Below are 24642 nucleotides of genomic sequence, written 5' to 3'. Positions count from 1 at the left end.
TTTTCACTTTCTATCGTGGGAGGTGGGCTTGCACTAAGACTCATAACACTGGAGAGTTCCTCAAATACAGGACAGGGGTCCAAATAATGGAGATTTACCAAAGCATAAAACATATCACACAATAAAATGGAAACAGAAATGAAAATTGTTTTACTAGAATTGAAAATGATGCATAAAAGTCATACTTTGCCATAAGCTTAACACAGATTTTAAAAATTAAAACACCCAATACAGGAAAGATGTGGGGAAAATGCCATTCTTTTTCCCTGTACTGGTGGGAGTGGAAACTTTCGAGAGAGCAATAAGGCAGTATGCCTCAAAGCCTTTCGATTTCTTCTTTTGCACCCATCTGCAGTTTCCAAAGGTTTTATAGTAAATGTTGCAAAATCAGAGAATATAAAGCATTACTATTTAAAATTTTAAGAAACATTACCAAGGCTTCAGCTAAAATAAAGGCCTATCTTTTCTTTTAGAGAAACCCACCAAAAACTTTTTTTTTCTCCTTCTATCCATGTATTCATTCAGCAAGTATTTATTGAGCACCTATATATCCACATTACATCAGCAGCTGGCAGCTGTGAGGAATACAAAGATGCTATTTATATGATTGTGTTAGCAAAATTTTTTAATTGATGAAGAACCTATAATGCAGAGTTAGCATCTTCAAGTTTTAAAAATGTCCTAAATGCTTTTAAATCTATGCCAATTGCTCCTCTACAAATTAAGATAACAATGGACACTGGACTTTTGTATGGCATAGATCCCCCACGTATTAGGAGCTAAAGGCCCAAGGATCTACACATTTAAAAAGCCCCACATAAATTGCCAACCACAACAAATCCCAAGGGATATCTAATAGCAGATCTAGAGTTCCTAAACTTTTGTTCACCAACAACCCAGAAGGTCAGTAAATACTGTATTTTAGTGGAGGCTAATTTCATCTCTAACCTAACCCCTCCAGGTGTTGTTCACTATTGTCTGGGGCTGATCGAATGGCTAAACATCAATGAGCTATGTAAGGAATGTCTAGAGTGCTTCTGCCAGGTATGGGCCTTCATTATTTTTTGTGAAATTGTTGAGCTTTTGATATTGCTTTTGTGATTTGAAATTCTTTTAGGACAGTCCAAAATTTAGCAATAACTTTGAAGAGGCCTCTTGGCATGTGTTCTAGATTGGTGTGCACATTAAACTGATAAACCAAGAGATTAATTTCTTCAATAGGTCAAAATCATCATTGCCTTCCTCTCACCTTTTGGAGGAAAAGAACTTTATCCTTCTATGTGATTTATTCTTTTCATGGGCATCCATTCAGCACAGAGCTATTGTTTCAGAGCAGGGAAAATGTATTCCTTTTACAGGGTTATTCCTTCAACTGGAATTTGTTTAAGTAGGTTCCACTGCACAAACACAAAAAGCCCTAATACATGCAGACTGGGTCGGCCTCGTGCCATCAGATGTCACCGCTGACGATGATGGCACTTATATAGATTTACACAACAAAAACTACATTAAAAATGTTAAGGTGGTGAGACAAAGGCACAAAGGCCTAGGAACTCACAGCACAGGATTTAAACATACTATATCTAAGAGGAATGGAGTGCATTAGGGTAATGGGAAGGTGACAGCGTCCCTATTATACCTACAGTACTAGACACTTAATCCCTAACTGAATTTCTTGGTGGTGGTTGCTTTGTCTCATTCTTGGGGGCTTATGTTTTTTAATGACATTATTATTGTGTAAATGTTCTTGTTTTATAAAGTAATTTCGGGTTGATTATCATCTGTTTATGCAATTAGTGTAATTACACCTAATTACAGAGTAGAAACAACATATATCATTAGTTTATTAGAGGTATAACTGTGATATGCAATGATTTAAAAATCCTTATGAAACTTTGTTAACAAATATTCCATGAATGTGAAAGCAAAATATTTAGATGCCAGCTTTCTTATATTATATATTTTGTTCATATGCTTTTCATAATTAGATTTACTGCTTGTCAAATTTAGTGCTAAAAATCATAGTACCACATTAGAGGGAATACAAATATAAAAATTGTACTTAGAAAAATTAGAAACACTCTCTGGTGTTTTATTTAAGCTTTGGTTTTTTAAATCTCTCTTCAATTAAGATTTCTTACCTACAGAGCGTCACCCTCAGGTGAATTTTGACAGTAAAGTTATAAATCCTGTAAAGAGATTTATATATAACACCATGGCATATAATACCCACATGTGTTATGTGACATTCCTAACAAACTAATAATATTGCCCCCTTACCCTCGTGTTTGATTCTTAACCAAAAAGGAACCAAATAAAAGATGAACTAAAAAAATGCTTTGGCATAAAGAAACAAAGAAATAGAACATAAAATGAGAAAGACGATGCATGCTTCCAAAATCAGTCAATGGTATTAAGAAGAAGATCAAAATTTGCTGAAAAAGCAAAAACCAAACTCAAATACAAGAAATGTTATATGTTATTCCCATTTATTTCCTTATTAAATTTGTATCTCTGTTATTGGTCATTTAAGAAAATATTATTTAACCATTCCTTCCTTCCTCAAAATATTGAAACAAAAAATACAACATAAGTAAACTGAATGCAGAGATTTGCTGCTTTTGAATTATGCAGTACATTCGCTCATGTGGACAGAAACTACCAAATATCCTCAATTATTGCTTACTGCTGAGACAAGGTTTAAAAGGTCTAATTTACACCATTGGAAATTTAAGCAATAATATCAGAAAAGCAACACTCCAAATATTAGAAGCACATTACTGCAAAAATGCTACTCTTCTTTTGGATATATTGTAACTTTATTAACAGTGAATTCCATCTTTATCAGAAAGCAAGTATTCTGGCAGGTGATCTGCCAAGTTTATTACTGTGAACCCTGGGCTTCAACTACTATTGAAGCAAACTATCAACTTGAGGTTTTAGTTTTTCAGCTAAGATAACTATGCTTACAAAATTTCTCCAAGCATATCCAACATATAAATATATTTTAATTAATGGAACAAAAATTTTCTTTAAAATTCACAATGAAGAGGTAGTTTTTTCTTAAGATCACATGGAATTATTACTCTGAAAAAATAAGGAAAACATTTTCATTTGTTTCTTACTCCTCTGTCAAAAAGTTTTGATTCAGAAAATTCAGTCATTGACATGAATATTTCAATGTATCCCACTAAATGATGTATCTTAGGATGTACATTTTCTGAGGATAAGGACCATGAGTTGAAGTTCTTTTATTCCTCGAGACACCATAAAGAACACCTTGCATAAAGAAGTCATCCAAAATAGTTACTGAATGAAACAATGAATGAAATCAAAACATGCAACTAATTTCTTTCACAGAATAAACAAATTGGCAATAAGTTTTTGCCCTTTTTTTCCTTCCTATCTGCTTTTTAAGAGGACTTACTTACTAAGTTGGTATAAAAACAAAAGTCAAATTTTTCTCCCCTTGAATTTTCTAAGATAAGTAAAAGTCTAACAAAGTGTCTGGCACAAATGATTATTTGTTAATCATTGTTAACTCAGGAAATGTTAATCTGTGCAGGTCCAGAAAGAGAAGATTTCCTGAAAAAGTCACACAGCAGTCAACAAAAACCCCTTCAGAAAAAGACGCAATCAGAGTGACTCAAGAAAATGATGAGTACCATCTGGCAGTGGAAATGCCTGGCAAATAACAGGTGCTTAATAATTATTTGTTTCCTCCCTTCTCCTCCTGGTTTCACAACAGGAGGCAGAGCTCACATATTAGGAAGAGGCTACCTGGGTAAAGAAGATTAATACATTCTATAAGGACACCCCACAGTTGACTTCTGTGGGTCCTCCTAGGTCCAGTGTTTCCCCTTACCGGTGTGCATTAATCAAGTGGACCAGGCAGGGAGGTTCGAAGAATCTCTCTCTGCCAGTAAAAAGAGACAGCAATAGCAGATAAACATGGGAAGGAGCAAACAGTATGACTAACGACTAACTAGACTCAAACATACTTGTTTTTATTTTTCTGCTATACACATAAATGTTTAATCAACTTATTAAATAATCAACTTATAGTTGGCATGAACCTGTAAAAGTGGTTAGAAACCAAACAAAAAGAAAGCTTCCCACCTGGTAGCACCTACCATCGTTCCCCGGCCTGGAATATAATGTGCCTCCTTTCCATTCCTGTGGCCTAGAAATGAACCTTATAGTTCATTTGTGCAGATAAGGAAGGCTGTGGATGAATGCTTTTCAGACAAAAGTAATACAGCCATAAGTTTGCTGGCTTGTTTCAGCTGTGCCTAGCCTCAGAGTAGGTTGAGTACCCCACCTTAAAATTTGCAAAAGGCCCAGGCCAGGTGGAATGGAGCTCACAGTCAGTACTGACAGCCACATAGTTAAACAGAAGCATCCAGGATTTCCAATGTAAGAACTGCATCCGTGTGTGTCTGACCAGTACAGCAATAAAAATTCTTATATAATGTCCTGAAAGGGATGAGGTAAAACAGCTAATAACCACTGGCTCATATTAGGTCTTTTTATACATATCAGATGAAGAATATATTGCTTATCTTTGCTCTTTGAATTAGATCCATATGGTGTGGGTTGTGACAACTTGGTCAGTCTTGTCTGGCTCTCAATGCACCACATCTTTTTGCCTGATTCTGTTGTTATTTTTTTGAAAGAAGTCCATTGCCCCAAATACGATTCCAAGATGTTAAATCAAATACTTTGAAAAAATGCCTTTCCATATTTTCTCCGGTAAACCATTAGTTTGGAAACTGGATATTAAAAATGGAAACATTTCCCTGGCTTTATACTAATATGGCATTTATACATTCTTCCACACCGTTTCTATGCACTCACCAGACTGGTATCCATTCGAAGCACAGTGTAAAGCCTAGAAAGGCATTTTATTCTTTCCAGGTGTGCTTGACTGGTTTATTTATGGTCTGACTTCCTTTCATAGTGCGAGAAACCTTAGCTTTCTGCCAGCTGCAAAGGATTGTTAAGAAGGAGTATTTTTTAGTTTAAAAATATATAGCAACACTTCTTTTTCTCCCTCTCTCTGCCCCACTTCATGCACCTTCTTGCACTGGTTAGTCCATGACATGCCTAAATAGGCATTTAACTGTACTCACCTTCAAAGAAGGTGCCCCATGTAGGCAGCAGTATATTAACTTAATGAATACCAGAAAGGATAAGAAGGAGGGTACAGAGCTGTTAGCTCTGGTTCAAGTTATCCTTCCTGAGAACACTCATCACCTTCAGTGGAAACCACCTCCCCCCTTCCACAGAATGGTCTTTTCTCCTGTTCTTTGGTTCTAGAAAAGATCAACTCCCTGAAGTTCAACTGAAAGGCACATCCTGATTTGAAAAGACACCATGTGACATGCTAGAGTCATGTGCACACAGTCACAAACTAAGTTTAAATGTTTTCTCATTCATGACTAACATAAGATCCCAAATATTTCCTTGTCTGGCTACGTAAGTACTCCCAAAGAAAGACCACTACTCACCTCTTTTGTGGTCACATAACAACTCAAATATATAGCTACAAAAAGATAAAATAATTTTGAGAGAGAATAGTTTAATACCATAAAAGAAAATGAAAGGTATTTGAATTTAAACAATTTTTCACTTAAGTGCAGAGTTAGATAAATAATTTGGGCTGAAATAACTGGTTCTCCACACTAAAAAAAAATTCAATCAGTCTGGACAATTTCTAAAAGTTTATGGAATGACTAGAATTTTTGAGAGAATCCTTTATAATTATTATGATTTTTAAAAGAAGAAAACATGTGAATAACTGCAAAGATGAGACATAGTTGATTACCAGCAATAAAAATGCTGACAGGACTTGAAAATTTTTAAATAAAAATATATTGAAACCAAATACATGGATCCCAGAAAAATTTGAATGGTTAGCTAATAGGATCACAGAGTAGCTTTTTTTTGGTCGGGAAGGGAAGGCTCATTTTTATTGGGGAGGTATGGCTTTAAAATTTTACCATGTAATTTAGAGATCCACGGGAACTTGGGGCATTTTAAAACTTGAGCGGAGCCTCTGGAAAAAGCTCATCACAGCTCCTTTCAATCTTTTGAGGAAGCTGGCACACTGAAATGGAGTTGTTAAACAGCCTGGCCAGACCAAAATTCATCATAGCACTGCCCCAGGGAGGCTGCTAGCTGCCTGACCCTAGCGGCTCCGAGTGGGACTGGAACAAAAGGCTAGCATCCATTTCAAAAAGAACCCCAGGAAGCGTCTGCAGGAGGATGAAGAGTGTTGAGGTAGAAGCTGGAAGACAGTGGGAGTGAGGAACTCGCTAGCTAAGGAAGGCAAAGAGAGCCATGGAGGAAAGGAGGCAGAGCCAGCAGGTTTATTGGCAGAAGCTGCACACGCAATTACTAGATGATGGTCAATTTCCAGACAACGACAGCAAAATAACTGCAAAGAAGTAAAAATGAGAGATCAGGAAGAGGGCATCTTTACACACAGAGAAATGACATGGAGAGGAAACAGGAGTAGGGAGGAAGGAAGAGGAGGGAAGGAGAGATGAGAATAATGAGGGAAGGAAATAGAAGAAAGGGTGGAGGAGAATGGAGGACTGAAGGGAAGGGAGGAAAAGAAGAATATGAAAGTAGGGTGGGGGGACACACCTGAAGAAAGTAAGGTTCATCAAAATGAAGTGCCAGGACTCTTTGTGTTTACAGATTGTAGAGTCTATCTAGGCATGCTAATGGCATGCTATTTCTTTTCTTATGCTGTCAGGAAGTGTTACCGATTGTTAATAGCATTAAAATCTTTATCACTTTATTTTATTAAACCCTTTCGGGTTTAACATTGGTAGTACGCAGCTATAAATGGCAATAATAATGTCATCGAGGTTGGTATCAATGATGCTGAAGGGTATTATGTAAAATGCAGCCAAAGAGCAGCAAGATGACAGGTTTTTACAAATTGTTAACTGATACAAAGGAAAAGCATTGCACAAATTCACAGAACTTGATCTTAATATAATATGGCATCCCCTGTTCTCTGCTGTCCCTCTAGAATTACTTGTCATTTCCTAACATTTTAAAAAAATCTCAACATCCAGAGAACATCTTAAGAGTTAATGTATATTTAAATAAAGCATGATCTTTAACCCTTTCCTTCTGCTTCTACTCTTCTTCCAAAGTTAAAGCAATTTTTTCAAGTAAAACTTTGTTAAATACTTTTAGAAAACAACAATGCTAGTGTAAAACTAGGTATGTTTTTTAAATTATTCACTCCAATAAGTGTTTGTTTAGTAATTTAACTTCAGTTAAGGAGGTGAATTGTCTTAGGTTTTACTGAGTTGGTAGACTGGAATCTTCCCTTGCTGTCTTCAATCCCTAGCAAAATAAATTGGGAGCAACCATTTCAGTATATTGTACTGAAATGACCGGAAAAGGTCATCTCCCTTCCTTCTGTCTGACTTGTGGAATTTCTCCAGATTAGATTCATTTTGATTCATACATGAGACTCATAAGTAAAAGCCATTCTGATTAGCTCCATGGGCTCTATCTAATAGTATGCCTCATACAAAACATGCAATTTCCGCATTTTAAACTTGGGGAATGAGGGTGATTATTAGATAAGTGAGTTAGATAGTGGGGATTAAACAATCAGTTGAGGTTGAAAATATTCACTTTGACAGTTAAAAACCTTAACTGTGGTGAAGTTTGTTAATACACAAAGTTTATAGAAATTAAATTTAAGAAAGTTAGGTGATTTCACCTAATGAAGGGTTATTCTTGACAGATAGTGGCATATAAATCTTGGAGAGGAGAAACTCAAGGAACGTTTAGAATGGGCCAATTAAGTTGGTCTAAATATCAGAAAAACCACTCATAAAGGTATGGCTTCTCTTTTTAAAAAATAATGAATCTCCTATATAAATATACAAAATGCACTAGTGACTCAATTGAATTATTCTGTGATTTGTCTCAACACTGAGTTTTGGAACTTTTGTTGAATTCGTATGTGACTTATAAGGAGAAAGGGAAAAAGTTCTCTCTGGCAATTTAAAGCTCTTTCAGGTGACTTTTCTTTTTTAAGCTGAACACTGTCATCTTTCAGCATATTTTCTAGCATTTACCCAGAAGTACCTTTATTTTAGGAGTTTGTCCTAAACAACATAACTCTCTTGGAGAAATAACTGCTTAGTCCAGGCTTATCTTTATTGAATTGCTTCCACAATCAACAAATATTTATGAGTATATAATGGAATAATTATAGCTAAAATTTGTAGGCATCTTGTAGTTTACCAAGTGACATGATATGCTTTTATTAAATTTCACTAGATTCCTGATGAATTTTTGTCCCCAAAATTCATTGGTAAGGAAGTTGAGGTTTGGTCTAAATAAGAGTCGTGAATTTCCCTAAGATTACATCAGGCAAGAGGCAAAACTGGGACTTGAACCCCCAAGCTTCCAACTCCAAACCTCCAGATCCTACAGGATGATGGAGAGAAATATAAAGCAGGGTTCCAGCTCTTCCCAACTCACTACTAAGTTATGAAAATAAAAGTGTTGAAAAGTCACATAAGATATAAACCACAGTTTAAGCACTTTGCATTTATTTTGAAACCAAGCACCAGAACTCCTCTATAAGTGGTATTTCCAGTATGCCTATTTTGCTTACAAGAAAAGGTTAAATAAACCGGTGAATGCCAACAAGTGTCATTTGGCTAACGTAGGAAGGTGGTCTTGGCAATCTCCTCATCTCTGAGATTTTGCTGTTTTTCCAAGAAGAAACTTGCAACTCTTTCAAGCACTAGAGTAATTGAGTAACCACTGCCAATGGAAAGCCTGGGTATTCCCATTTTTAGAGTAGTTGCACAGCTACAGTAAAGAGTACAGAGGGGGATTTTTGTAAGCAGCTGCCAACCACACCCTAACCCCTGGCAGCTGTCTCACTTTATGAGCTACTGGTCACAACCATGAGAGGGTGGTGTATTATTAACTGGCACCATTCAAGACAATTCTGAATAAGTCTTGCTGATTGTGGGCAGAGGTGAATGTAGGATACAGGAAATTATATATGGATCCACTCTTGCCATCTTTGAATTTAAAGGACAGGGGTTCAGACACACTCTCACTTAAATGTCATTCTTCAACAGGCTGGTTAATCAAATGTTTCCCATTCAACATATAATGGGTCGCACACATTCCAAAGCTAAAGGCTTTAGGTAGGCAGTTTACTTCTTATCCTTCTATACATGTACTAAGTGCTGCGGCATGAAGACACAGGAGGGGTGAAAGGGCAGACTTTCTAGTCACTCTGGTAAAACATGTCAAATTACCAACGCAACCAGCAATCTTCATTCACTGGTGCCTAATCAGAGGAAAAGGTGGGGTAGGGGCAACCTCTTGTAGTACTATAACGATTATATAAGAAATAAAGCAGAAATCCTTGGATTGGAATTTAGGAAAGTTCCTGTAAGAAACCGTTTCAGAGCCTAGAATTCCTATTCATAACTTAAGGCAGAATTTCTAAAGGCTGAGAGGATATGTCAGCCTGGTGCATTTGTGCCAGGTGATTTAGTGTCCTTACCACTTGATTTTCAGGGAATCAGGAAAGAGTTCAGGCTATAAAATACCTTTCTGTTCATATTTCACTGGTGAGGCTTCACAGGTTACTGAAGTCTATAAGGGCACAGAATTTAAAACAACAACAACAACAACAACAAAAACCTGTTTCCTACTACAGACCTGGAAGTCTGGGCCCTCGATTCCCAGGTGGCCAGTCATCATCAGAAACCATTCTCCCTTTGTTACATTTGCTGGGCCTTCCACTAAAGAACTGAATTAGATAGATGGGGGAAGGGGAGGAGGCAACCAAGGTGGGGGATGGAAGAAGGCTCGTGCAAGAATATATTTTCTATGTCCGGATAAGGGAACAGGATTCTAGGTAATTGCCTGGTTTTCTCATTGTTCTCGGCTGCCATGCCGAGATTCATAGAGGGGCTGAAAGGATCTCTCTTTTTTTCTTTCCCCTTTAATTCTTCACTCCCCCCACAACCCTCCAAATCACTCCTCCCCCCACCCCTTAATCCTTTCCCCTCCCTTCTCATGGTGCTTATTCCATCCTAGAGGAAAAAAAAAAAGTAATTTGTCTGTTTTATTTATGATGCAATGAAGGTATGCTGCACGCATCAGGATAGCCTGACACTGGTCAAACTATCTGACAGCAGAGAAGAACTGCCTTCATACTCCAATGAGTGTATATTTTAACTATTTGTCCACCGCAATTGCACCACTAGGTTTTGTCTGGATTTTCAGCACTATTTTTTTTAAATCAATTTTGTTGCATCCCAAATAAATTGGAACATGGAAGCATTTTCATGGAATCTTTTGTCTCCACACATTTACTCTAAAATACTCAGTCATATGCCATCTGGCAAAATGCAAAATGCAAAACTGTCTGACTATTCAGCTGAAAGACACACCTCTCACAATGGTCTTAGAACGTCACTAAATTCAGAAATCTAGAAGGGTCACTCCACAAGTCACAAATCAAGACACACCAGACACACTATTTAGTTATTATCAGATCCATAAAGTGGAATTAGTTAAATTAAACAGAAACTTCCAGCCATTTCTCTACAGAATTAGAAATGAAAACACAGGTTAAATAGCTACCTTTTTCAATACTGAAGAAGCACATTTCTATGTAAAAAGCCCCCAAGAATAGAAAGATTTTTAAGAAAGGACAAAGTTGCTAGGTGTTTGATATTACAACTTCTAAGTTTTCATCAGGGTGTTTTTCTCCACCATTTGCAAATTGGGACTTTTAAGAAAGAATTGGATGGCAGCAAACTTAATGGCCAAAGAGATCATTTTAGGGCATTTATTCCTTTGCAATTCCCATTATCTTGTAATTGGTGAGTAGTGTGGTCTACCTGCCAAAATGCATACTCACTTGGGAACACTCCAAAGAGTATTCTCCCTTTACTTTAAACAACAACCCCCCAATTCTAGAGGGCCTGCATCGCATCCACTCTCTCTATCCCGTTGCTTTGCCACCGGCAATTTAATTCTCCTTTTCAGACATAAAAGGACACACTGGGTTTTAACAATTAAATTTTTGATTTCCTTATAAAGAAACAATGCTCAAAATTAGGCGCCAGACTATCTCTTCTTGTCCTGCAAAGGCCTGTGGGGCAAAATTTCCAGAAGAACCAATGGGATTTCTGCTGACTGAAAATATTTTTATTTTAATAAACTACAAAAGAAAAATGCTATTAAAAAAAAAAAAAAAACTCACAACAGGTTCAGAAATGTAATGTAATACCCGCAGCTTGAAAGAGAAACAAAGACCCAGCAGAGTGTGATGAATGGTCCTAAGCACATCGTATTTTTTTTTTAAATCTGCATTTGCTTTTCATCTGCAAATGAAAGGAATAGGGAGAAAGTGAGTAGGCATTCCAAGGAATTTCTTTTGGTGTAACAAGAGCAAACGCAAATAATATAAACTCAAGCAGAATTAAGAGTCTAGCAGCAACAAAGATACTGGATGGTTGAAAAATCAGGGTTCCCACTGCGTTTCTTTGCACTCAGCTATGAAAGGTGGCAAGAAAATGTAGTACAATGCAGATTCAAGACAGAGGGGTAAACACAGCACTGAATGCTTCTGCTTTTCAAATCAAATGTGAACGTTAGTGAAATTGAGTTTTCTTGGGATGACAAAAAAAGATGTAGTATTTTTTTTTATAATTTAAAGGTATACTTAAAATTCTAAGGCAGTCCTTTAAAAAAAAGATCAATGTTAAGATCACTTAGTAACTACTACATTACACAAGTTGAAAAATTATTTAAAAATTTCAAGCCACATAAAAGCCCCTGTCCTTTCTCTCTGTATACTGTTCCCAAGAAATCAGTGAGAGTAAGGCTAATGCAGCTGTATGGATTTTGAAATATGCCTGATTCACTTGATAGACTATGTAAGTTAACATATTTTGGCAAGGGTACTAATTTACAAACAGATGATTAGACATACCTCACTAGCCATAGAAGAAACTAGGCATGCTGTTTTTGGAAAGAGTGTTATGTATTTTATATATGCATGTAGTGCTAACGAGTGTGTGCACCATCCTCATTGTGTCAATATGGATGACAAAAACATATACAAATTCCACAGGCTGAAAGTCTTGAATTTTTAGTAAAAAATAACAACTCTATCCAACATTATAACTCTTTACTCTAAATATCTGGAAGGTTTAAGTAATACTTTGTACGTTCTGTTATATTTACTTTTTAATATTCACTGAGTTTGAAGTAGTGTTCATTTAAACCAAAAGGAAGCACAACTTTAAGATTTGTTTAGCCTGGGGTGGCAAAAACAATACCCAACTGTTAATGATAGCACAGGGAGAAACAGCCCTCAAAGATAAGCTAGTTTAATGTATACAAAATTTTTACATTTGTTCTATGGTTCTGGAAAAGAAGAATTTATAATAGATATGTCGGCTTTTGCAACTATGATAGGACAGAACAATGTCAATATAATGTAAAATAGGACATTTGATCCTAAATTTGCTAAAAATAGAATTCTTTCTAAATAGCTGAAACTAACAACCATGATTGTATGTACAATCTCAACATAATATACTGGGCCATTTGATCAAAATAAACTTTCTAAAATAAAATTCTAGGCAGCAAAATAAACCTCTAGGCAATAATCTCTGCAGTTCTGGATCTCTCATATGTTTTAACTTTTGAAAGGTTTATAATTTATATTTTCAAAATAGTTCAGGATGGGCTAACAAGATAGATCACATCACTCTGTGTAACCTGATCAAATTTCATGTGGGGAACTGACAAGACTCCTCCATGATCTTCCCTTACAGTAACTGTCCTGCCATTTTGCGGCTCTTGCTCCACCTGGCTCGACCGTAGCCGTAAATCGCAGACTACAAAGCTGAATGATTTGAGGGCTGACTCCAAAAATGTAAGTTTCAAAAACTAAACCATTGTATATTTCCTCTTCATTTAGAGACAATAAATTTTGTGCTCATGTTCTCCAGCTTATCTTGCTATATAATAATTACACATCAATATAAACATATGTAGTGAGAAGAATATAACTAAATTGCACTTCACAAAATCATTGACACAAAAATCACATTTTCAAACAGCTTTAGAAAAAGAGCTGAGAAAATGCTAGCAAGTAAATAAGCAGGCAAGTAGCAAAAGAGGTAATTCTCAAAAGTACTTCCAAACTTGCGTTCACAACGTGAAATTAGTGTGAGCTGCATATTACTGTAATACTCCCAAGGCATAAGTTTCTAGCCTTTTCCCCTATATTACTTATTGTGTTTTTTAGGAGTGTTTTACACATTCTTTTTTCATGTTTTTCAATAAACAAAGCCATATAATTTTTTCAGCATTTATGAATATCTACACTGGGAAGGAGTTTTATTTTGTCCACTAGAGCTGATTTATTGAAATGATAAATGCAGCTTGATCATTTTTCACATATCCTTAAAATAAGCCTTAACAATATCTCTAAGCACTTTTTCCATGGTCAGCAGAAAGTGAAACATCTCCTTTAAAGTCCAGAAAAACCACGATTGAACTGTTTGGGAATTCTGTTGTCTCATATTTATCTGTGCATCAGTTACTTGCATTTCAGTGCCTCTTCTTGCAAGGTTCTGATTCTCCTCTGGCATAGTTGCCTCTATTTAATCCATTCCTCTATTAGACAGAGATGTACATCACACAGGAGAGAAATATTACTGAAAGAAAAACCTATTTCCTAACACTTTTCAGATTAAGTATCTCTAGCTGCAGATAGAAACCTCTTTAAACTGAAATTAATTTCTGTATTTAAAAAAAAAAATCAGGTAGTACATTTTACTTTCTCTGTATTTGTGCAATTTGTAGGCCCTTAAATTCTTAATGTAAATATATATTTTAATCTACAACCGAGCCTGATGTTTCTCTTACTCTTCTGATTACCATTTTCCCCTCCTTTCGGGACCTTGTTTGTTATCTCTCTCACTCAATGCTTATTCAAAAATGCCTTCAATCGTAAAAAAAAAAAAAAAACAACAACAACAACAAAAAAAAAACTGGTTAGCAAGACAATACATAAAAAAGCAAGAGGAAAACATGCATAGAGCTCTATACAATCTATAATTTTCTAATATAGAACTTTCTCCCATAGCGTTATCCAAAAGAAAAGGAATTATTTATATTCACAGCTTAAAAAATAATTATACCTACTTGTTTTCTACACTCAAATGCTGCCCAAGACTGTGTATTTTGTAGAAGCAGACTGCCCTCTGCAGGGAAAAAAAACCTTTTTAACAGAGTCATTTCAGGGAATATAAAAAATCAGTATAGCTGTGGTGCTGAAAATATAAAATAGTTTCTGAAACGGATTTGCTCATAAGCAATTAAATTGCATTTATTCACCCTAAAATATACTTGTTCACACTCTATTTAAAAAAAAAAAGAAAAAGCTGGCTTATCCCATATTTCCAGTAACATGAAATAGGAAAAGGGCAACTTTTTGTCACAGGCTGTACAGTGTATTAAACTGAACACAGAATTGTTCCAGGCTCATTTCTTCTCCAAATCAGAGTAGGCTCAACAAAAAATTTAATAGTTGTTCAAATGCCTCGTGCACATTGTACAGAAGGGCACTGAATATTTCAAGAATCTCTGAATTTCTGCTCTGGAGCTAGTGCTGCGAGAGGGGGGTCCTTTTATTTTCACTTTAATAATTTGGAAAATGCTATAAACTAATATTGATTTCACTTCATATGTGTTTCAATAAATAAAAAATGTTAATCAAGAGAAATTTTAATGATTGAGTTATAACCACTTAAAATTTAAATGCTGTGGTGGAAATACTGACAAATCATTAATTACAGACAGCTAGAGCTAGTGAGCACAGCCATTCACTTTATGGAGGCTCTCAGTCTATTTTGGGTCTACCTGTCTTTTACCAAACCCTCTAAAGTTGTTCCAGCAATTAAAGAAAAAGGGATGTCTACTTTTTAAGGAATGGAAGTGTGGGAGGAAGGGGTCAGGTCATGAAGTAGACTCTGTAAATAAAAACCATGTAAAAAGAGGTCACAATTTAGTGGCATTTTCCAATTCCTAATAAAGTCTTCAGAAGTAATTCCTTACACTGAAAAAGATACTTCTGACTTCTGCTTTCATTGTTTTGCCTCCTTCACAACACAGAGCTTCTGCCATCCCCACAAGAGCAGACTTCCTTCCTCCAGTCTCTAAATGCGACCAGCAGGGAGGCTGAAGAAGTGCTCATTTTTTACATCAGTCTTATAAATTGCTTTCCCCATTAATTGTATCCATGGAAACAATATGTTCGGCTGGTAAGGGACTCCTGAATAAAATTTAATAGGATTCTCGAAAACGTGCAGGCTAGGGGGAGATGCTGTGGTCTGCCCTGTAAGCATCTAAGTTTTAGCCCAGTTCAGGATTAATTTCTTATTTTCAAATCTGTATTGAACTGAATCCAAATTAAATGGAAGATTTTAAAATGTTACTTTGATATCTAAAAAAGAATTTTAAAGGAGGGGGCAAATAGAAATTACACAGCAATTCTGAAAAAAAAAAAAAAGTACTAACAGCCCCCAGTGAAGAACAGTCTTCAGAGCTTGCTTTAATACGCAGATTTTAATAACATAAGCGTGACTTGTTCTGGATAACCAATCAGATCTTCTAAGCACTGCTCAGGGACTTGCATTTTTCTTTAACCATCCCCGAGATCTCCTCCCCACTCTGCCCTAAGTGGACATTCTACAGAACCACTTACATCCCCTCTCTATATGGCTTTTTTCTCACTTCTCCCATGGTGCTCATGATCCTTGGGGCGATTTTGGTTTTAATCTTTTTTTTCCTTAGTAGGAAAAGTGTCTGCATTATAAGATCTTAAGCCAGATCTGCATGTACCCATATTTAATTTAGAAAATGTGTGGGTAAATACCACTAGTTACGGCGTTAGTTAACAGCTGCAAGTCTGCCACTGTGAAAAGCCAATTTGTAAAAATAAAATAATTTTAAAAAGGAACAAAAATGTGCAATTTCTTTGCATTAAAAATTAATATATTTGTGCCCCTTGGATGTTTCTCTCAAAATTAAACTGATATGATCTTGATGGAGAAGGATATGACCTTAAATTGAATAATTATGAATTTCAAATGATCTGCAATTTTTTTCTAGGCCCTGAAATTAGTTCTACTTCTGGGTAAATAGGTTAAATTGTTTAAATATAAGAATTCAGTTTCAACATTTTCCCTTATGTATATCATCCTTTCCCTGAAACAAAATGATGTTCCTACTATATCAATTCTTTCCACATGTAATCTTTTATAAACCTTTGCAAAATTGAGAGGAGAAATCAGGACTGTATCCTTGACAGGAGGTCAGCCTGTGAGAAAGGGAATGGGTGCTGGTTCCTGCAGTGAGTACATCCCTACCAAGTTCCCTGTTCCTTTCTCTTTAGGAAAAGTTCAGATGCAAATGAAACTCAAGAAATGTAAATCCAGCAAGAACCAAGGCTACAAACAGGCCCTGCATGATGGCCTCCCCAAGGTACTGAGACTCAAGATGTAGTGTCTAAATGCCAATTCTCTTAAATCACACAGTGGCCTGGTTCTGTTGTCTGCCCAATTTGATAAATCTGAGCTGTTGCATTTACTGTCAGCTAAATTCCAAAATTTTAGGAATGTTCATTTTCTGAGGCATCAGCATTATCCAGCTGCAACCAGATAAATATTCCTTCTCCTTTCCCAATATCATAGGCACATTTATGAATATATCTAAAGCAAAAATATAGCAATAGCCTTGAAAACATACATACTTTGAGCCTTTTTTCTTCAGGAATTTATTCTAAATAAACCTTTCCAAAGTTGCCAAGAATATCATAGCATTATTTAATGCATCATTAAATAAATAAATAAATTATTAATGCAGAAGATTAGAAACTATGTCTAACGATGAACAATGGGTTAAATAAACCCATGGTACTGCCTTAAGATGGTACACGACACAAAGCAGTTAAAAAAAGGTTTATGAAAACTTTTTAATGGCCCACAATATGTTAGTGGAAAAAAAGTAGGATGTGAAACTCTGTTTAGGTGTCATCTATATAACTAATATATGCAGGGAAGAAAATGCAAACATTTCACAGTGATTATCTTCTTTGTACTTTTCTGTACTTGCTAAATTTCAACAATATCCATCTATTAATCTTATACCTTAAAAGAATAAAAGTTGCCATAAATGGCTAAGCATATGTATTGTAAGAAAAGCTACTACAAGATCAATCCCTAATTTGGCGTTTTATAAACTGAAATAACCAGAATATGCTGAGAAACACTCCCTGAATTCTAATACAATTCTTTCAGTAGACCTACCATGCACTGGGCACCATGCTATGTGGAGGAAGAAGATTGCCTCGGAAAGTTCTCAGTCTAAGAACGAGGCAGCCAGGTAAAACCAGATACCTAAAACTGAGGGCATGGGGGATACAGCATAAATAAGACACAATCTCTGCCTTCAGGCTGTTCAAGAGAGACTGAAAGGTCATCAGACAATTGCTATGTGGTATAAGAAGGGCTGTAAAAAATAATTTTATATCAGTGATCTTCAAATTCAAGCTGTGCTGGGGTACTTCAGGGGTTACTAAAACTATGTCATTTTAGTTTCTTCATTTAAATAGCACTTATTTCTAAAATGGATATTTAAAAAGATGTACACTCAAGAATATACCCAATCTTAACATATTATAAACTTCCAATCATTAAGATGTACAACAAGAATGATTTGCTTTTCTGCAAACTTTGAATGAAGTATCTCTTACAATTATTATTGAAGTTAAGAACCCTGAGATTGCAAAACAAGCTGCTTAAGCAAACAGAATCCTTACATTTGCAACTACTTATCTGTGTGGATCAAAAGTTTCTCAACATGGGAATCTAAAACAAACTAGAGAAATGAGTTAGTTGCTGAAGCTGATCTCAAATTGCAATCGTTACCCATAATCTCCAATTAGAAACCTCCAACTTATAAATTATAAGTTTAAAAATTTATACAATTTAATCTAAAATATTATTACTTTTTTGGAGGGTTTTTGATCATTTAGAAATCTTGTGGCAATAATAACAAGAGTTTCAATGCTTAAAAAAAAAAAAGCTTGACGACATGGAGGTAGAGCCAAGACATTCTGGTGGCACAAAGGGAAGAATGCACAAAGGAGGCAATGAATAAAAGCTATCAGAATGTGTTGGAAAACTGGAGAGTTTTCTTTTCATTATGTTTGGCCAACAATAATTTTTAACGTATATTTTTCCTAATCTGCATGGCAAAGACATTGAATAGAAAATAGTATTTTCATTCAAAATCAACAAGAAAATCCTATCTTTAATTCTTCTTCTAAGTTTAGGCTGGGAAAGAAGTGTTGGAGAGAGATATAATATGGGAAGACAACCATCCATGAGGCCCTTCAGTCTTTATATCCCAGGAACTGTCCAAAGGTAAAAAATAGGAAAACAGTTCAAGTCCCTTAGAACTTAGTCTGCATCCCTGCATGAGACATTTGGGTAGACTTCAAGGATTGTCCCAAGATGACAATAGTATTCCAAGGTTACAGCTCTGAGGCTCATCATTTCCCTCCTTTAATAGTGAGTAAACCTTTTCAAGAAAGTCTCCAGCAAATTTTCCTCCTGCCAAAATTGTGACACATGGCTATGCCTAAGCCAATCACTGACAAGGGGAATGCTCTATGATTGACTCGGAATAAATGGAATCCTCTAGCTGGGAATGAGCCTAGCCTCCTCTGAAGCACACGACTATGTTTGAAGAGGGTGGAAAATCAGAGCAATGGAAGTACCTGTTGGGAAAGAGGAAGTTGGGATTGACTGTTAGGATGTGGCTGCTGTACGGAAACTATAGAACAGCCTTGGCAGTGCTGTTCTGGCTGTTGACATGGTAACAAAACATTTGGACTGGAAGCGAGTCCTGTTAAGGGGCAAATCACTCATGGAAGGAATTGCTTACTGAGATAATCATATACACAAAATTATTAATTAAAACAACTGTTCTCCTATAACCATGTGTTCATTTGTTGCCTAAACTTTTTTTAATTTACTGAATTGAAATTCACATGACACAAAATTAACCATTTTTAAATGAACCATTCATTTTGTATATTTACAATGTTGTATAACCACCAACTGTAGCCAATTCCAAAACATTTCCAACATTCCAAAATAAAATCCTGTCTCATTCTTCCCATTTCCCCTTCCTATCCAATTCCTGGGAACTACTAATCTATAATATCTCTTTGGATTTACCTATTCTGGACATTTTATATAAATGTAATCTTACAACATGTGATATTTTGTTTCTGGCTTCTTACACTTAATATAATGTTTTAAAGATCCATCCACATTGCTCCATGTAACAGTACCTCACTCCTTTGTATGGCTGAATAATATTCCACTGTATGGCTATACCACAATTTGTTTATCCATTGCTGAACATTTGGGCTGTTTCCACCTTTTAACTGTTGTGAATAGTGCTGATATAAACATGCCTATACATTTATTTGTTTGAGTATAACAAATTTGTTTCAGTTCTTTTATGTATAGACTAGGAGTGGAATTGCCGGGGTATATCATAATTTTATATTTAATTTTTTGAGGAACCACCGAATTATTTTCTAGTGGCTACACCATTTTACACTTCCACTACCAATGTACCTAAGTTCCTATTTCTCCACATCTTTTTCAACACTTGTTATTTTCTATTTTTCTAAGCACAGCCATCCTTGTGAGTACAAAGATGTAATTTATTGTGGTTTTGATCACATAAACATGTTTGTTTGTTTGTCATTTTAAAGGTCATGAATTATTAGATAATATGGCCCTCTCCCAAATGAATTGAGTAGATTCTTTTTCTGAGATCCCATGGGACTTAATGTACATTACTTTTCTTCCTTTTTATTAGATTCATTGTAATTCTAATATCTTCATTAAGAGTTCACCTAAATTTTTCTGAAGAATGGGAGCCATGTCTTATTCATGTCTCATTCCCCACCCATTAGTTATAGTACTCAGTACAGTGTCTCAAATATTTGTTGTATGAATGGATTAAATGAACAGAGATTTAGTTTGTGGTAGTATCAAGTTCTAATTCATCACACTTTTATTATCCTCTTACCATTTTATTCTGTTCATTGTTAAAGTTCAGACTTTTCATGATACATCCATTATATGTTACATTACTATTATTTCATCAGTCATTCAAATTATTAAGATCCTATCCTGTTATCCAGTAATTCTTCCACTTCTAACAAGGTAGCCCTAGGAGAGATGCTCACAAATATTTATACATAAAGATGTTCATTGAAGCAGTATTTACAATAGCAAAAAATATCAGAAGCATTAATATGCAACAATAGGGATTATCTATATAAATGATACATCCTTCTTTGGAAAAATAGCTACTAAAAAAATTATGACTTAGTGAGTTCAAAATTGTCAGGGTTGACTCTGCTTCCAATCCAAATCTTGAAGCAAGTATTATCTTTAGGCTGATGGGAGGAGTTTGTCTAGTTCAACTTCACTGCCTTCTCTTGCTTCATGGAAGAAGACTATTACTTTAGGAAGCCAACCCAGGACTTGCCTTCGTGACTTTCTATGTTAATGTTAAAATCTATCTCCACCTGATTCCCCTGAGGGACGCAATGGCTTAACTCCCACTCACCACTGTGGGTCCTTTTTTACTTCTGGCCTCTATAAATTGACATTTCTTGCTTTCAGGTCCAGCTACAAATTTTGAAAATCTTCTTAAAATTTTACCTAGGTTTTCTAGATGTATTTGAAGTGGAAAGACAGACTTCACACATCAGCTCAATCTTCAATCTTGTCTGGAAGTGACTCTCATTTTTTATTTTGTTATTTTCTTGTTATAAAATTAAGATGCAGCTATACATATTACTTGCTTTTTTACATCTAAGAATTTATTATTAGTCTTATATACTTATTAAATTGTCTTCTAAATCATCAACTCCTAGACTACATAAAGACAAAGCCATAAAGAACTAAAACATCATAGTGAAACTACAGAACATGAAGAAAAGGAGAAAAAAAATTGTGAAAGCCAAAAGAGAGGGAAAAAAAGGAACATTCAGACCTACAGCAGTCTTCCATCATCAGCCACAATAGATGTACAAAGACAATAGTAACTTCAAATAACCTAGAATTTCATACCCAGCTAAACAATCATCCAAGAGTTAACACAAAAAGAGGAGACTTTCAAAGATATAAAAACTATGTTTGCTAAGGACAAACCTCTGAAAGAACTACTAAAGGATGTATTCAACCAGAAGGAAAATTAACCCTATCCTACAGGAAGGAATAGGGTATACAATATAATAACAAATAAAAGAATTGGTAAAATGTGTTGGTAAATCTAAATCAATAAGAACTAATTTTGGAAGGTTTCAAAACAGTGAAATTCTGGACAACAATGACATGAAACATGGGAAGAAGGAGTTTAGGTTCTAAGGCTCTCATCTTATTTAAGAGCAGGATAGAATTTTCATCAACTTTATACTTTCTTAGGAAAATATAAAGTTAAGTATAAATGTTAAATATTACACGGTTAATAATGCAAGAATTAAAATAGAATACAAACTTCCAAAAGAGTAGGGGAGAAGAAAAAGTGCAGGAAAAATAAAGAAAACATGATTAATTCAACCAAAAGCAAAAAAGAAAAAGTACAGTCAATAGAAAACAAAGTAAGGTAGTAAAAAGTTTAAGTATCAATTACCACAATAAATATAAATGATGTTGAATTGCCTTTTAAAAGAAACTAAAATTGAATCAAAATTAAGATTGAGCTCTATGTTGTTTATTAGAGAGACACCAGAAAGTGACACTGAAAGTTGAAAATAAAGTGATAAAGAAAGGCATGCCAGGCAAATACAAATAGAAAGAAAGTAGAGTTGCTAAGAATAGAATGATTTACAAAAAAATTTTAATAGTGATCTCTGTGAGGAGTGAAAAGTGATTTGTCTACTGTTCTGTTTTCTGTTTTTGTAAAATTTTCATGAAAATATATATTTATATATTATATATTTTAATGAGAATATATTTTATAATTAGAAAAATATTTTAATTAAGGAATTTATTTATATAGCATAACTTATAATAACCAATATTCTATATTAATTGAATGCTCTATACTAGGTATATTAATTAAATCATTTACTCTTCATAACATTAATGAAAGAAGTACTATATTATTGGCTTCAATTTACAGGTTAGGAAACTGTAAAAGCACAGAGAGATTTTTCTTAAATAACTTGCCTAAGGTCAGACAGTTAGTAGAAACAGCGCTCAATTAGGAACATAAACAATTGTGTGTGCAAGGGAGATAGCCATCTACACACTGGGCTAATGTGGAAGATACAACTCAGAATTTACAAAGACACTTTTTCCAATAAAAAATAATTTGGACAATTTTTCCAATAAAAAAATATTCCAATGAGAAAATGTATTTAACATTTACTAGTAATAGTGAAATTCATGAGCAAGATAGAAAAAAATCCCCTTCTATGATTTGGTTCATGAGTTTATACATTAGAACAGTAAAATAAAATTACCAATGATTCTATCAATGTACAAATCATGACTTTTTCCAATTAAAATGTCTCATTTCTGTAATAGATATGATCCTATCTTCATATTTGAGTGGCTTGTGGTTGTGTACATACAATGAAGTTTTAAAAAGTATTAACCAGGTGAAGGGGCAAGATGGTGGCATAGAGAGGAGTGGAAGCTAAGTAGTCCCCCTGGAACAACTACAAAAAACCAGAAACAACTAGTAAATAATCCAGAATAACTGCAGGGGGACAAACGAGACCATCCACTCATCATACACCAACCTGAATTGGGAGGAATGCCCGAGAACACAGCATAAAATCTGTAAGTAAAACCTGCGGATCCAAGTCGTGAGACCCCCTCCCCCATAGCCCAAGCTGCAAAGCCTCGTGGTGCCAGAGAGAAGCTCTCTCCCAGCAAGCGAATATAGCTCAGCTGAGCTCCAACTGGGGTTTTATGTATGGAGTGTGAACTGCTCACTACAGGTACGCATCCCCAAAAAACAGACAGAGGCTATGGGTGACGACTGACCTGGGAGAGCTAGAGGGTCGCCTTGGACTGGGTCTGAAGGGGACTATCTGTTTCTTTTTTGGCTCAGTGGAGAAAGCCCCAGTCATTTTCAGTTCCCAGGGCTGTGAAGCGGAGAAGGGTGGAGAAAGCACAAGCAGAGAGTGAGACCATTGAAATGCTAATGACCTCCACCTGGGGGTTCTGTCTTCTCTAGGAGGAAAGGGGTGGGACCCTTTCCATTCAGAACCAGACCCCAGAGCCTGGGGGAGCACGGCCATACCTCCTCACACCAGTCAAGAATTATAGGCTAACAGGCGTCACCTGCTGGGCAGAAAAGCACAGTGACCTGAGGCATCACAGGGTGGAGCAATTTTCTAAGACACACCCACAGGGAAACCAGATACTGAATATTTCTTCCCTCTGGGACCTGAGCCTGTTCTGGTCTGGGAAAACCTGATTTGGATAACCAAGGAAACCATGCCTAGACAACAGAAAATTACAACCTACATTCAGAAAAACAAAGTTATGGCCCAGTCAAAGGAACAAACGTACACTTCAACTGAGATACAGGAATTTAAACAACTAATGCTAAATCAATTCAAAAAGTTTAGAGAAGATATTGCAAAAGAGACAGAGGCCGTAAAGGAAGCACTGGGCATGTATACGGCAGAAATCAAAAGTTCAAAAAAACAACTAGTAGAATCTATGGAAATGAAAGGCACAACACAAGAGATGAAAGACACAATGGAAACATACAACAGCAGATCTCAAGAGGCAGAAGAAAACACTCAGGAACTGGAGAACAAAACACCTGAAAGCCTACATGCAAAGGAGCAGATGGAGAAAAGAATGAAAAAATATGAGCAACATCTCTGGGAACTCAAGGATGAAACAAAGTACAATAATGTACGTATCATTGGTTTCCCAGAAGGAGAAGAGAAGGGAAAGGGAGCAGAAGCAATAATAGAGGAAATAATTAATGAAAATTTCCCATCTCCTATGAAAGACATAAAATTACAGATCCAAGAAGCGCAGCGTACTCCAAACAGAAGAGATATGAATAGACCTATGCCAAGACACTTAATCAGATTGTCAAATGTCAAACACAAAGAGAGAATCCTGAAAGCAGCAAGAGAAAAGCGATCCATTACATACAAAGGAAGCTTAATAAGACTATGTGCGGATCTCTCAGCAGAAACCATGGAGGCAAGAAGGAAGTGGTGTGATATATTTAAGATACTGAAAGAGAAAAACCACCAACCAAGAATCCTGTATCCAGCAAAGCTGTCCTTCAAATATGAGGGAGAGCTCAAAATATTTTCTGACAAACAGACAATGAGAGACTTTGTGAACAAGACACCTGTCGTACAGGAAATACTAAAGGTAGCACTAACACGGTGATAGAAGACAGGAGTGCGTGGTTTGGAACACAGTTTTGGGAGATGGTAGCACAACAATGTAAGTACACTGA

Source organism: Choloepus didactylus, chromosome 22 (assembly GCF_015220235.1).
Source record: "Choloepus didactylus isolate mChoDid1 chromosome 22, mChoDid1.pri, whole genome shotgun sequence".
In the NCBI taxonomy this organism is placed as follows: domain Eukaryota; kingdom Metazoa; phylum Chordata; class Mammalia; order Pilosa; family Megalonychidae; genus Choloepus; species Choloepus didactylus.
This window is presented reverse-complemented; position numbering follows the sequence as displayed.